Below are 12,505 nucleotides of genomic sequence, written 5' to 3' on the forward strand. Positions count from 1 at the left end.
TAGCGCTATTTCTGCCCAGCACCCCAAGTGCTGGTACTACAGGTGTGCACCAACAACCTTGGCATAGCTTTAGATTTAAGCCTTGTAATTTTGAAATGTAGCATCACTATTTGAGGAATTGTCTCATCTCTGGTCACTTCTAAGGCAAACAGGAAATGGTTTTTTTTTTTTCCTTTGAAGTCCAAATAGCACCAAATAGTCTATTGCACTGAATAAATATTTAATGTAGATTGAATGTTTCCTGTCTGGCAGATCAATTACTTTTGTCAATTCTCTGAGGAAAACATTTGTTTCTTTATGTCCTACAGTAGGCTAAGAAATTTGCTTTCCTAAATATTATTACTTACACTAGGTTTTTTTCGAGTGATATGAAATTTCATGGCCTCGGGCTTTTAATTACTCTTTTTTCTCATTTAATATATACTGTTTGAATTTTTATATCACCTCAAATATAAATCTCAAAATCATTGGTCTGGTAGCACACAATAAAATTATTTCCTAAAAGAATTGAGTTTTCTAAAATTTTTAGTATTTAAGGGTATGAAAATGAAAAATATTTGTTCATGAGATAAAAAGATGTTTGCAATAGAGTTTTAATAGAAATTAAAATTTAAAACCCTCAAGACAAATTATTCTTTCCTGTTAGTTGACAAATATTTGCATTTATTGAATCAGTCACATCCTTATTTATTGGTTAGATTTTTGTTAAAGTATTATATTTAAATTAAACACATTTTCTCTTTGGAGTCTCTATGAAGTTAGTGAAAACACTTGAAAGGTTCCTATTTGTAGGTATTCTGTGAAACGCTTTCTTCTGGATGAGGCATGGTGGACCAGATCACCAACATGCAGCAAATCTGGTTAACTGCACAAGACCTGCACAAAAGAAGAAGAGTTAAAAAGACACAGGTTTATCACAAGAGAAACCACAGAGACAACTAACCTGGGCTCCTGGGACCTCACCAACACTGGACCAACCTAGGCCTGCTACATGTGGGAGACAGTTGTATAGCTTGGTCTACTTGTGGGACTCCTAGCCGTGGGAATGGGCCTGTCCCTAAATCTTTGGCAGGCTTTTGGAAGCCTATTCCTCATACTGGGTTGCCTGACCAAGCCTTACTATGAGGGGAGGAGCTTAGTCCTATCTCAACTTGATGTACTATGCTTTGTTGACACCCATGGGAGACCTGCTCCTCTCTGAACTGAAACAGAGGAGGGGTGGATTGGGGGTGCTCAGAGGGGAGGTGGGGGGAGGGAGTGAGAGGAGAGGAGGGAGAAGATGTAAAATAAATGAAAAAAAATTGCCAGGCGGTGGTGACACATGCCTTTTTATTTTTTATTTTTTTTTTTTTGGTTTTTCAAGACAGGGTTTCTCTATGTAGCTTTGGAGCCTGTCCTGGAACTCACTGTGTAGACCAGGCTGGCCTCGAACTCACAGAGATCCACTGCCTCTGCCTCCTGCCTGGCTTAGCTATGGTTGAGTTGGAGGCCAGTGTGGTCTACAGAGCGAGTTCCAGGATAGGCTCCAAAAGTTACAGAGAAACTCTGTCTCTAAAAACAACAAAAAATAAAAATAAAAATAAATTTAAAAAAGAATGAAGGGGGAAAAAAGACACAAGTCAGGCAGTGGTGGCACATGCCTTTAATCCCAGCACTCAGAAAATAAATAAATTAAATAAATAAATAAACAAATGAATGAATGAATAAGCAAGTAAATAAATAAACAAGCAAACAAATGAATGAATAAATAAATAAATAAATAAATAATCCCAGCATTCAGGAGGCAGAGGTAGGCGGATCTCTGAGTTTGAGCCCAGCCTGCTCTATAGAGTGAGTTCTAGGACAGCCTGGACTACAAAGAAAACCCTGTCTCTAAAAACCGATAAACAAACAAAAAAAACCTAAATAGACACAAACAGAAAGGGTACTAGCTAGGAGAAAGAAATCAGCAATAATGGAAGCTGGATAAGAGAGTGAGTATAACAGAATGCATTCTATACATGGATGTGATTGTCAAAGGTAAAGAAATTTAAATAAATAGAAAGTTTTCAATTTGTGAGAACATTGTCACTACAGAAAATATTCTCTGCATGTTGTCAATATGACATTCAAGTGGAACTCACCAGTATCAGTTAAAAAATAGAAGTCATTTAAATAAAACTGGAAAATGAACAGACAGAAAAAGCATGTAAATGCCTTCTATTCTCTTTTCTGAGAAGCACGTTGAACATAATTATGAAATGAGTAAGTCATACCTGGTGACAAAATGTCCTCTGTTTGTAAGGAATAATCCCACTGCAGTTAGCATATGACAACCTGATTTACATAACCATTATTGCTGGCTGGAACTCGCGAAGGTTGTGAGTTGACATGCTTGGTAAGAAGGGACATAAATCAGCTGAGTCATAATGAATCTCTTATCTGTCTTTAGGTCTTTTTGACCCAGGAGTTTGTGACCTATGATATCTTTACTTTTTGTGATTTGTTAAAATATTTTACAGTGCATGGATTTTAATTGATACCATACTGCTGGAAGTTGGCTAACATGGCCAGGGAAGAGATATGTTAGGACAAATTGGAAAGAGCTTAAGAAGTTCTGCTAACATTTGAGGCAAGTGAGATAGAGGCTGCAGTTGGGACATCCCTCCGCTTTTCCCACCCAGAACAAGGAGATCTTGCCCTTTACCCTAGAGCCTGCAGTGCTCCGTTACTCTGTGGCCTCACATTTCATGATGTCATTTACAAGAAAATGTGCCCAAATCATGAGTTGCGCATGTTCTTGCACGTGGTTGAAGAAGCCTGTGGGTTGTTTATAAGGTATTGCACATCCGAGGCTGCAGAAGAGACAGTGAGGACTTGGGGGAGTGCTCTTGTCTGGGAAGGGAAACGTCCTAGACATTACAACTCTTGTCCAGAAGCCAAATGGAAGATAAATCACCACTGGCCACCGCTCTTATTATTGAAATGGTTCAGCCCTGGCCTTTGGCTGGAGGACTCACAGGGGTTTGAAGTGCAAATACGATGGGGAAGGGTGCACTCTTTAGGACTTCATGTTGATGGATCCCCACCCACCCACCCCCACCCCACCCCCGTGTGGGTTTCTAGCCCGACTGTGATCTGGAAGCCACCCTCAAAGGAAGAAAAGTCTGTGTTTTGTTTTTGACCAGTCAAGCACTAAGAACTTTCCATAGGGGTGTGCTTTCCATGCATGCATATGGATCTGCTGTGTTTAGAAGCAGATCATTTAATTGGATCTTTTGGGAGCCCTTTGCAGGGGTGCTGTCATTTCAAGGTCACATCTCACTTGCTATTGATGCCCAAGTTTGAGAGTACTCAAGGACATGCTATTTTGGGCTCAGTAGTTTAGGAGAATTACTTTGAGCAAGTTCATAGTAGACAAAGTCGTCTACAAGATGATAGTCTTTCTGTAATTATTTAATCTTTTTCTGTTGACTTACCAAGTTGTTCACATTCATTTCATTATTTTGTATATTTTTTGCCAGCCTTAAAAATAAAATAAGAAATTCTGAGAGTATAAAAAATTGTACTACAGTATTTATAAAGAAGCCAAAGTAAGGCTGTAAAGGAGACATATAAATGTTTAAATCAGAGGTCTTAGTTTATGGCACTAATTTTTTTAATTCCTCAAATAATTTAAACACAACAGATAAAACATCTTTTAAATTTCATGGTGATTTTTGGAATATAAATATGAGAGGAGTCATTACAGACTACAAAGTCATCTCGATTTTAGCATAATTTAAAGGCTTTCTATATGAAAATTTTTAAGAAAAATTAAAGTATTTTCCTAGGCAAATATTATCATTTACATTGCTCACAGTTCATAGAAATACTGTTGCTGAACCTTTCCTTGGACATTCTGGGGTCTTTAGATGTACCATCTGTATTTGTAGTATCTGTCCTTTTTTGAGAATGAAAATGTGCTTCTCTAGAACAGAGACTTACCTTTATGTCTCTTGGTATTTGTTATAAAAATGGGTTATTAATCTCCATAATTGACATTGATCACAGTGTTTTAATTTAACCTCCAAGCTGTTTTTTGCCTATTTGTTCTTCAGAATTTCCCCCTCCTGGTATTTAAATGTTAGAAGTGTACTTATTTCCCATTGGATTTGAACTAAGGGCAAAACCCCAAACTCTAGATCAGCAGAACCTCCTACATGTATAGCTTCCTTGGCACTGGTTTGTTGCTGGGAGATGTTCACATGACCTCTCCTTTGTCAGAGGAGAGTCTGCAGCCCTTCCCAGGATGCTCTCCTGTTCACTGTCTTTTAAACCCACGTTGGAGGTTGTCTAATTAATGAATGGTGAGCTTTTCTATTCTGAGCTACGCACACTGTTGACATTGTGTCACATGTTGGTTTTTAATTTCTGATGTGCTTAATGTGTTTTTAATTTGCAAAGCATGAGTGTTCTTTTCACAGCAGTAATAGAGTCAGCGTTTCTGAGTCCAGATATTGCTTTATGCAAGCAAGGGGTAGGGTGAAGAGGGCTGAAGTGAAGTCTTGGATTTCCTGCAACACACACGTCAATGAATTTCACTTTGAATATTGTTCAGTAAAAGAAGGCACTTGAGAAAGGCTTTTCTTTCCAAGAACGTCTTTTGCCTCTTGGCAAGTGAATTGCCCCAATATAAAAGCACTGGGGGGGGGGGGGGTGAGTTACACAGTGAAAAGGCAATCCACAAATGATCACTCTTTTCTGCCTTTGATTGTGTCAGATTGTGTTGTGTGTGTGGCGATTGTTTTCTTTTTCACTTAGAAGACGTTTATGGTCCGATGTCTGTCAAGTCAGACCCTGTCCTAAGGTTGCAGTTGTATTTCTCTCTGGAGTTCCTGGAGGTGATGTTATCTTTTGTTCACTCAGCAGTGTGGTTGCTCTGGAGAGCATCTGTCACTCTAGGCATTACAAGATGGATGGGTCTCCAGTGAACTGCTGGGCGAAGCAAATGGTGGAAACAAGAAAAGACAAGAGGTTTCGGGTCTGCAGAGGACAGACAACAGGGAAACACTTAGAACTCAAGAGTAAGCTGAGCAGTAGAGGAAGCGAGAGCAGGGACGGACCAGTGTCGGTTTATAAACATCTTGCAGCTCAGAATCTTTTGGTGGCTTGTTGTGGTCTGAGGGAGTGATCTGCATCATGGTAACAGTTTTATGCTTCTGATTTCCAAAGTGTGTGTGAGTGTGTGTGCGCGCGCATACGTATATGTGTGTGTACGGAAGTGTTGGGAAATAACAATAATGGTAGGGATGGTTTATGAAGATTTTCCTTTAAAACGTTTTAAAGATTAAGCTAAAAATTGAACACTTAGCCATTTCAGTTCACTTTCTCTTTTTCGTTTTTCTCCCCTTTCTTTTCTATAAGCAGCTGACAGCCGGTAGATGTTAAAACACTTGAAAAGTTTTGACCATGTAACAAATATCCTTACTGTTTCCTAAATGCTTTATGGAACTTCTGCCAGGAACACTGAGAGTTCTGTGCCTAATGGAGGCCGAGGCAGGTTTTAAGTTATTTTAAATTATCTCCAATTTCATTTAATGGGTTCTGTGGTGAAAGAAAATATATAATTTTTATTGATCTGTCAGACGTTGGAGGTTTGTATTGTACTTGTTTTGTTGGTAATGGTCACAGTGTGTAAATCCTTACTCATACAGAGTCTCTCCTGTGGGACATGAGGGAAGGAAGTTGCCTAGGGGCAGCAAATGGGAAAGGAGAGAGCAGTGTAACTAAAAACAAAAAATGATTTTGTCAAACTTTTTGGCATTTGTCTATGAAAAAGCCCATTAGTTGAAAGGCAAAGAAATTGAGATGGTTGGAAGCTTTCGGCTGCACAAACGGTGGAGTATCTCCTCCGTGGGTGTAAATAATAGATGAAAGAGTAAGAGCGACAACAGAGGTCGGGCCCTTTAAGAAAATGTGTGCAGCCTGAATAGGGGTCTGTGGCCAGGGCCAAAGGTCTTAGCTCTGAGTGTAATTAGAAGAAAATACAAAAATGTCATTACTAGCAGGTGAAGTGTGCAGCACGTGGCTAAAAATTAGCAATTTTAGACTCCAAAGCTATTGGAATTAGATTATTGACCTTTTTAAAAATCATTAAGATACCTGCAGAGTCGGACAGTTCTCACTGGCGGTAATGCAGTTTGACCTCATTGACCATGTGGGGCAATCTTGGGTTTGGATTAGGTGGAAAGGCTCCCGATTCCGAAAACTGCCATTTGTGCGTGTGTGAGCTTGGAAATCTAGAGTCTGTGGTTTTCACTATTCTTTTGTAAGAAGGCTTCTTCCAATAATGAGAGCTTAAGACAAATATTTTTATGACCAAATCTGAAATGTTTCTTTTCTGTCTTTCAAGATGACATAAAAAGAAAGTACAAAGACTTAGCATGACTTCAAGTATTTTAGTGCTGTAAATACTCATATTGCACTTAGTACATTCTTAAAAAACTGAGAATTTTTAGTTTTCTTTTTTAGACACAGTAAAAATTACTTCAAGTTCTGTATAAAAATTAATAACAAGTTGCTTTAATTCATTTAAGGCTTTACTGATTTATCATATTTTTCATGCAATAATTTATATCGAGCGTAATCTGCTTAGTGAAGAGAATAATAGGCACACTATTCAATCAACTGTAGGTAACTATAATTTATTTAATATCTCCTAGAAAGACACTACTCAGAAAGGTAGGAAATAGTTCTTTCTTTTCTTGTAATTTTTCTTCCTGGAAATCATTATGGAATTTCAAAGAGTAGAAAAATATTTCAGTATAGTTATATTTGATCTTTTTATATTTCTTTGAATAAATTAATTTTAGACAAATATCAGGGATTGTAAAGTTCCCAAATGCCTCAAAATGTGAAAATTATCTTACACAAATTCTATTCCAAGGTAGAAGTAGTCTGTGGACTTTTACTGTTATGATGACTTGTCAAAAACACTCGCTCAGCTTGCACTGAGGGAAGTGGGGGCAGGGGTCTGAGAAAAACAGGAATCATTTGAATATATATTTGAGGGTAGTTTTCTGAGGGGCTTAGGAAGAGAGAGCATAATTATATTTTCCCCTTGTAATGGGTAGTTAGGTAGGACTTTGGTAACTTCTGTGACTTTGTAGAATTTTAAATATGTAGATTGTTATATTGTAGAATAAAGAGCACTTAGAAATAACTTGTGGTTTTATGCATTCTATGTTTTTATAGGTGCAAAGAACCCTGAAGAACATTGTGATCTTGGATAAGCTCCCTGAGATGTTGACTGCCTAGCTAACCATGAACATGATTCAAAAATGTTAATGTATGAACTAAGGTATTGTGTGATGATATTCCTCTTCTCAAACTTTCCATGGTCAAATTGGTTTTGTTAAGTTAATTTACAGTTTAAATAAAGTTACCGTGTTTGGTTCTTTAACTAGGCAGGTGCTTATGTGCACTCCTCTCCTGTTCTTACCCACCCTGCATGCCCGTCTGCTCTCCATCTTCTCAACTCCCCCAGTTACACTTACTCAGGAATAAGTTTTTCTCCCAACTAGCTCTGTATTTCCTGTCTACATTAATTGGAAAAAAATATGAATTCAAGGGCTAAAGAGAAGGCTTAGTAGGTAGAAGCACTCACTAATTGGTTCTCTAGAGGACTGAAGTTTTCCCATCACTCATATCAGGTTCTCTACCTGAAACTACAGCCCCAAGAGATCCAAGGACCTCTAATGGCCTCCCGTGGCATGCCCACACATGGCATCCCCACTCAGACATGCACACACATACACATAAATAAAAATAAATCTCTTTAAAATTTTTATTTTTTCACATCTTTTTTTTTCTTTTTTTTATTATTCTTTGAAAATTTCATCCATGTATCCATTATGTCTTGACCATACTCACCCTCACTCCCTCCAAGAATGTACTTTGTGGTTCCTCTTTGGTGACTGTAATTTTCTTTCCAGTTGTCTGATAAGAGACTTCCAGGCTCTTGGTTATATAGAAAAAACCCAACCTGTATTTAGTGATCACATATGTTTAAAATTCATGTGATACTGTCCTGAGACATGTGTTACAGAGGTTTAATAAGATGTTTCTGGCTTTATTTTTAGAAGGTTTTTAATTCAGAGGGGGAAAGAGTGATACTGGTTTACCCTCTTTCAATATCAACGGAGGGAAAAAAAATTTGTTAAGAATTGAGACGAAAAAAAAGTAAACTTGTTAAGAATTGAGAATTTAGGGTGACTGCTTTAGGTGACTCTTGACTTACAGAAGAAACATACCCCAAACTCTCTCTCCCACCTTGGAAGCTACAGTGTGTTTAAATAGCCTGGTGTTTTAAGGGAAGCCAAAGTTCTTTTTCTCTTTTATGACCTGTTGTATCCTTTTGAGGCCAGAGAGAACAAGAGGGTCATTGCCACTTCAGCGTAGTCCCTGTTTGTTCCTTAGTGATGACCACGAAGACACTGAAACCCAGTATTGGTTTAACATCTGGAAAATGGTCAGAGAGAGGGGAGGAGGAGGCAGGAGAGAGCGAGAGCTGTTGCATTTTGTTTCACCAGGTGCTAGGGGGAAGCAACATTAGCCTTTTTGATATGTGAGGCAAATTCTGTGGGCCCTGGCGGTAGGCTTCAACAATTGAAGAGGTCAAAGGACAGCTGAGTGGGGTCATGAGACACCATGGGGTGTATTTTGTTACTTAGTAAAAGGAGCAGGCTCCTAAAACCGTCAAGGATTCCCTTGGAAATCTGTGTTGTGAAAAGGTTTTATGAGTCTCATGGCAATAACTCCTGATTTATCTAAGGAACGCTAGCTTTTGTCTAACAGAAGGATAATCCTCACCAAATGTTGGCGAGGACTGTTAGACTCAGCATAGGTCTGAAAGAATAGTTAGAATTTGAAGTGTACTTCGCCTTCCAGAACATTTATCATTTTAATGTTTCTGTCACAATGAAGAATTTTGCACTGTTGAAATATCGCCTTTTTCTTTTCTTGGGACAGAAACGGGGGGGGGGGGGGGGGGGGGGTGCGGGGGGGGGTGCTCGGGTAGGGAGCTGGTCGCATTCATTTCAAACTTACATACTTCAGACCTTTCTTGCACACAGGAAACTATTATTAAACCTTTTTCAAATACCAAAACTTGCTAACTCTAGAAGATTATCTTTTAATTTATTTATAAAAGGCATACATGAAACATGAAGTATGTTTCTGGCTCACAGGTTTTTTAAATTTTTTAATTCTTATCAACTTCTGTGTATCCATGTGACTCTGGGGATTGAACTCAGGACCTGATCCATTCAACCACTGAGCTACAGACCTGGCTTACAGACTTTTAATTTTAACTGTTAATAGTTGATAGAAGGGGACTATAAGCTAATGAATAACCACAAATCCTTCACTTCTCCCTGAAATTTTTTTTTCTTTTTCTCATATATATTGTATCAGGAAGAAAAAAAATCAATGTCAGAGCCAAGAATAAAAATGTTCGGTTGTATAGTCCAGTGGTAGAGCGCTTGCCCAGCATGTGAGGTTCTGTTCCAGCACCAAAAAAGAATGGCAACACAGTAAGGATGCTGTCTTTGAAAGGAGCTGGAGAATCTGAGGGTGGGGAACCTGCCTGTTGTGAGCAGTCTGCTTGCCTCAGTAGTGACCTCAGAGTGCTGGATGATTTGTGAATACCTTTAAAGATATTAGCCTCCTGGCAGAAAGCTGATGGCAGAGTGTTGTAGGGCTTCGTCAGTATTTGATATTCTACTACATTATGCATATGTACAGATACAGAAAAAAAGCATATGTGTCAATATGTATAATAAAGAAAAAAATCACGTGTATGATAGGCCTTGTTGAACATCTTTACTAATTTGTAAATTAGTGTTGCAATTAATGTATTTATTAACTACAGGCACGCGACTTTTTTCAGTCATAACTCCTATTCAAGGAACATATACATGAGTATCTATTTTCTCAAGGTTAAAGCGCCTTTCAACAGCTAATTTAGAAACCTGAGTGTGGTGACTGATAATTGCCTAGAGAAAACGCACAGCTGTTTAAGTAGCATTGAAATCGCGGCAAATCTGACAAGTGTAATCAGCAGAGTTAATAAGATAACGAAAGACTGATGACGTGGGGGGTGGGGGTGGGGGTGGGGACGGGTGGGGGCAGGGATGGGACAGATGGAAGCAGGAACTCCAACACTTGCTCTTTCTCTGTGAAGCCGTGTCTCCCCTCTTTTAATGTCCTTCAAATTACATCAGAATGTGCTGTTTCACGGTTGCACAATGCAGGTGCATTTGTAAAAAGCCCCAAACTCACATCTGATTGGAAAAAAGCAGATGTTTGATGATAGTATCTAAGAAAAATGATCAAATTTTGATGATTCTGAAGCAGTTTGATTGCTGGCCTTAGATGTACCTGTATTCTACTATTCTTGCCTTGAGCCTGGATTTCTTTATACCTCTCTGCACTGTTTCAATTCTTACCCAAGTGCAGGATAAGGGGACCCTGTTTCTAGATTAGATTAGCCACCATCACCTCAAACCAAACAAATATAGGAGTCTTTAATGTGTTGTTACTTATACATCTAACGGGTTAATGCACATAGCTCACTTTCTAAACAGTCTTAAAAAAACAAAAACAGATGGGGATGGTTAAATAAGAGAAATTAAGAAAAATACATTATCTTTGCCTTTGCAGCTATACTTTGATTTATCATTGACATTTCGAAAGTCATTTTACTAGTATCTTTTAAAATTACATTTGCATTTGGGAAATTAGTTTTTGTCTCTGGAGCTTTATGCAAATCTTTATCCCCACAGAAGTCCATCCTCCAATCGTGACAGTCCTGATGGATGTGGTGAGCCACACTTTGAAGCTTTTCTCATTATTCAATGTTTTCTGTTCTCAATTATTGACTTTTCTCCCTATTGAAAAATTGGTCTCTGGTGACATGGTGGGGGTCACGCAGGAATTATGCCAGTTCCAGAGAGTCCTGACAAGATACGTTTCTTTTACAGAAAGGTTCCTAGTAGGAATACTGTGTCCCTTTGTTACAGAGTGAATCAGTGACCTGCTTCAGCCTCCTATTGCTATGAATTCACTGGGTATACTACAGTGATTATCTCTGTAGTGACTGAGGACATTTGTGTAGCCACTGAAAATGTTAGAATTAAGAATTTAGATTCAAGTTACTAAGGCTTCTTTTTTAAAAAAGAATTCTAGCACTTTTGGCTTTAGAACCTGTCAAAATAGACAGTCCCCAATTGTATCTAAGTGTACAAAGAGGCTGAAGTGTTATCTTTTCCCCCCTTTGGTTTTTCGAGACTAGATTTCTCTAGACAAAGTTTCTCTATGTAGCCTTGGCTGTTGTGGAACTCTCAGGCTGGCCTCAAACTCACAGAGATCAGCCTGCCTCTGCCTCCTGAGTGCTGGGATTAAGTCATATGCCACCACCACCCAGCTGTTTTTCAAGCATTGTCTTCTAATATAATTGCCTTTTCAGACCTTCAGCAAGGAGAATGGATAATAGTACAATAAAACACATTTATTTTGAATGTGTACTTAGCTTTGTGTTTTATTGGAATGTGCTTAGAAATAGTATTGCTTCAGATCTGCTTAATACATAATTGGATAAGACACACAAAAGTTCAATCTCCCCCTCTCTTTTACACAATTCTGGCTTCACAAAATATCTACCCCTCCCCCAAATCCCACAATCAAATAATGGATTTAAACAAGCCCATCTAATACAAATAATTAAGGGTAAGAAATGTCTATTTAAAAGAATAAACAAAGCTGAGACTTAGCTCAGTAGCATAGCATATACTTAGCATACAGATGGACTGGGCTTCAATTCAGCATCAGTATATAAGTAGATAATAAAATGCTAAGAAAGCAAACTGTGAATGTGTATTTGTTTTTAGTTTGGGGTTAGAAGCTCCATATGAACTTATAAGAATTGAACTTGGTTTATTTGCCTGAGAGGCACACATTACCACTCTTAGTGCTAGCAACAGAACCAACCCATGGCTTCCACTGAGTACATGCTCTGCCACTGAGCTGTAGCCCCACCCTGTGGATGAATATCTTTAGTATGAAAGAACATATAATATACAACACAACAACACTTCCTCTTCTGCAAAATCAAAGACTTATATTGCTGGAAGAGCTCGAAAAAACTGAAGTGACATGTTCAAGGTCACATCACTGGGGCATAAGCAAGCCTTTTTGAGCCTAAGAAATAACTGTCTCCAATCATTGCATATGACTAGTAAGATGGCTACTTGGCACATGTAGATATTTAAATTAAGTACAGTTAGATAAGATGCTTGGCCATCACATGTGGCTGATGGACACCACAAAGTGGTGTTAGAGACGCAGAACACTTCTACTACTCCTCTGGAGAAGTCTGTTGAGTATCACTTGGTGTTGAGTATCACAGGATTTGTTTATGCAAATAAAATGTTTCAATGAGTTATATATAATAATAAAAACAGCTATGGAGCTTTTATATTGATAG

The 12,505-nt window shown here is 38.4% G+C and overlaps 1 protein-coding gene across 3 annotated transcripts in view; it reads left to right on the top strand.

Moving 5' to 3' along the window:
• The window catches only part of Greb1l (GREB1 like retinoic acid receptor coactivator), a 259,135-nt gene that overhangs the window by 121,642 nt on the left and 124,988 nt on the right, over positions 1-12,505 (top strand). For all 3 annotated transcript variants that reach the window (XM_052741511.1, XM_052741513.1, XM_052741512.1), the window contains exon 2: positions 7,216-7,321. The gene's annotated coding sequence lies outside the window, so the exon portion shown is untranslated. The remainder of the gene's footprint in view (positions 1-7,215; positions 7,322-12,505) is intronic.

This window comes from Peromyscus californicus, unplaced genomic scaffold, assembly GCF_007827085.1.
Source record: "Peromyscus californicus insignis strain IS unplaced genomic scaffold, ASM782708v3 Scaffold_17__1_contigs__length_78620276, whole genome shotgun sequence".
Lineage (NCBI taxonomy): Eukaryota > Metazoa > Chordata > Mammalia > Rodentia > Cricetidae > Peromyscus > Peromyscus californicus.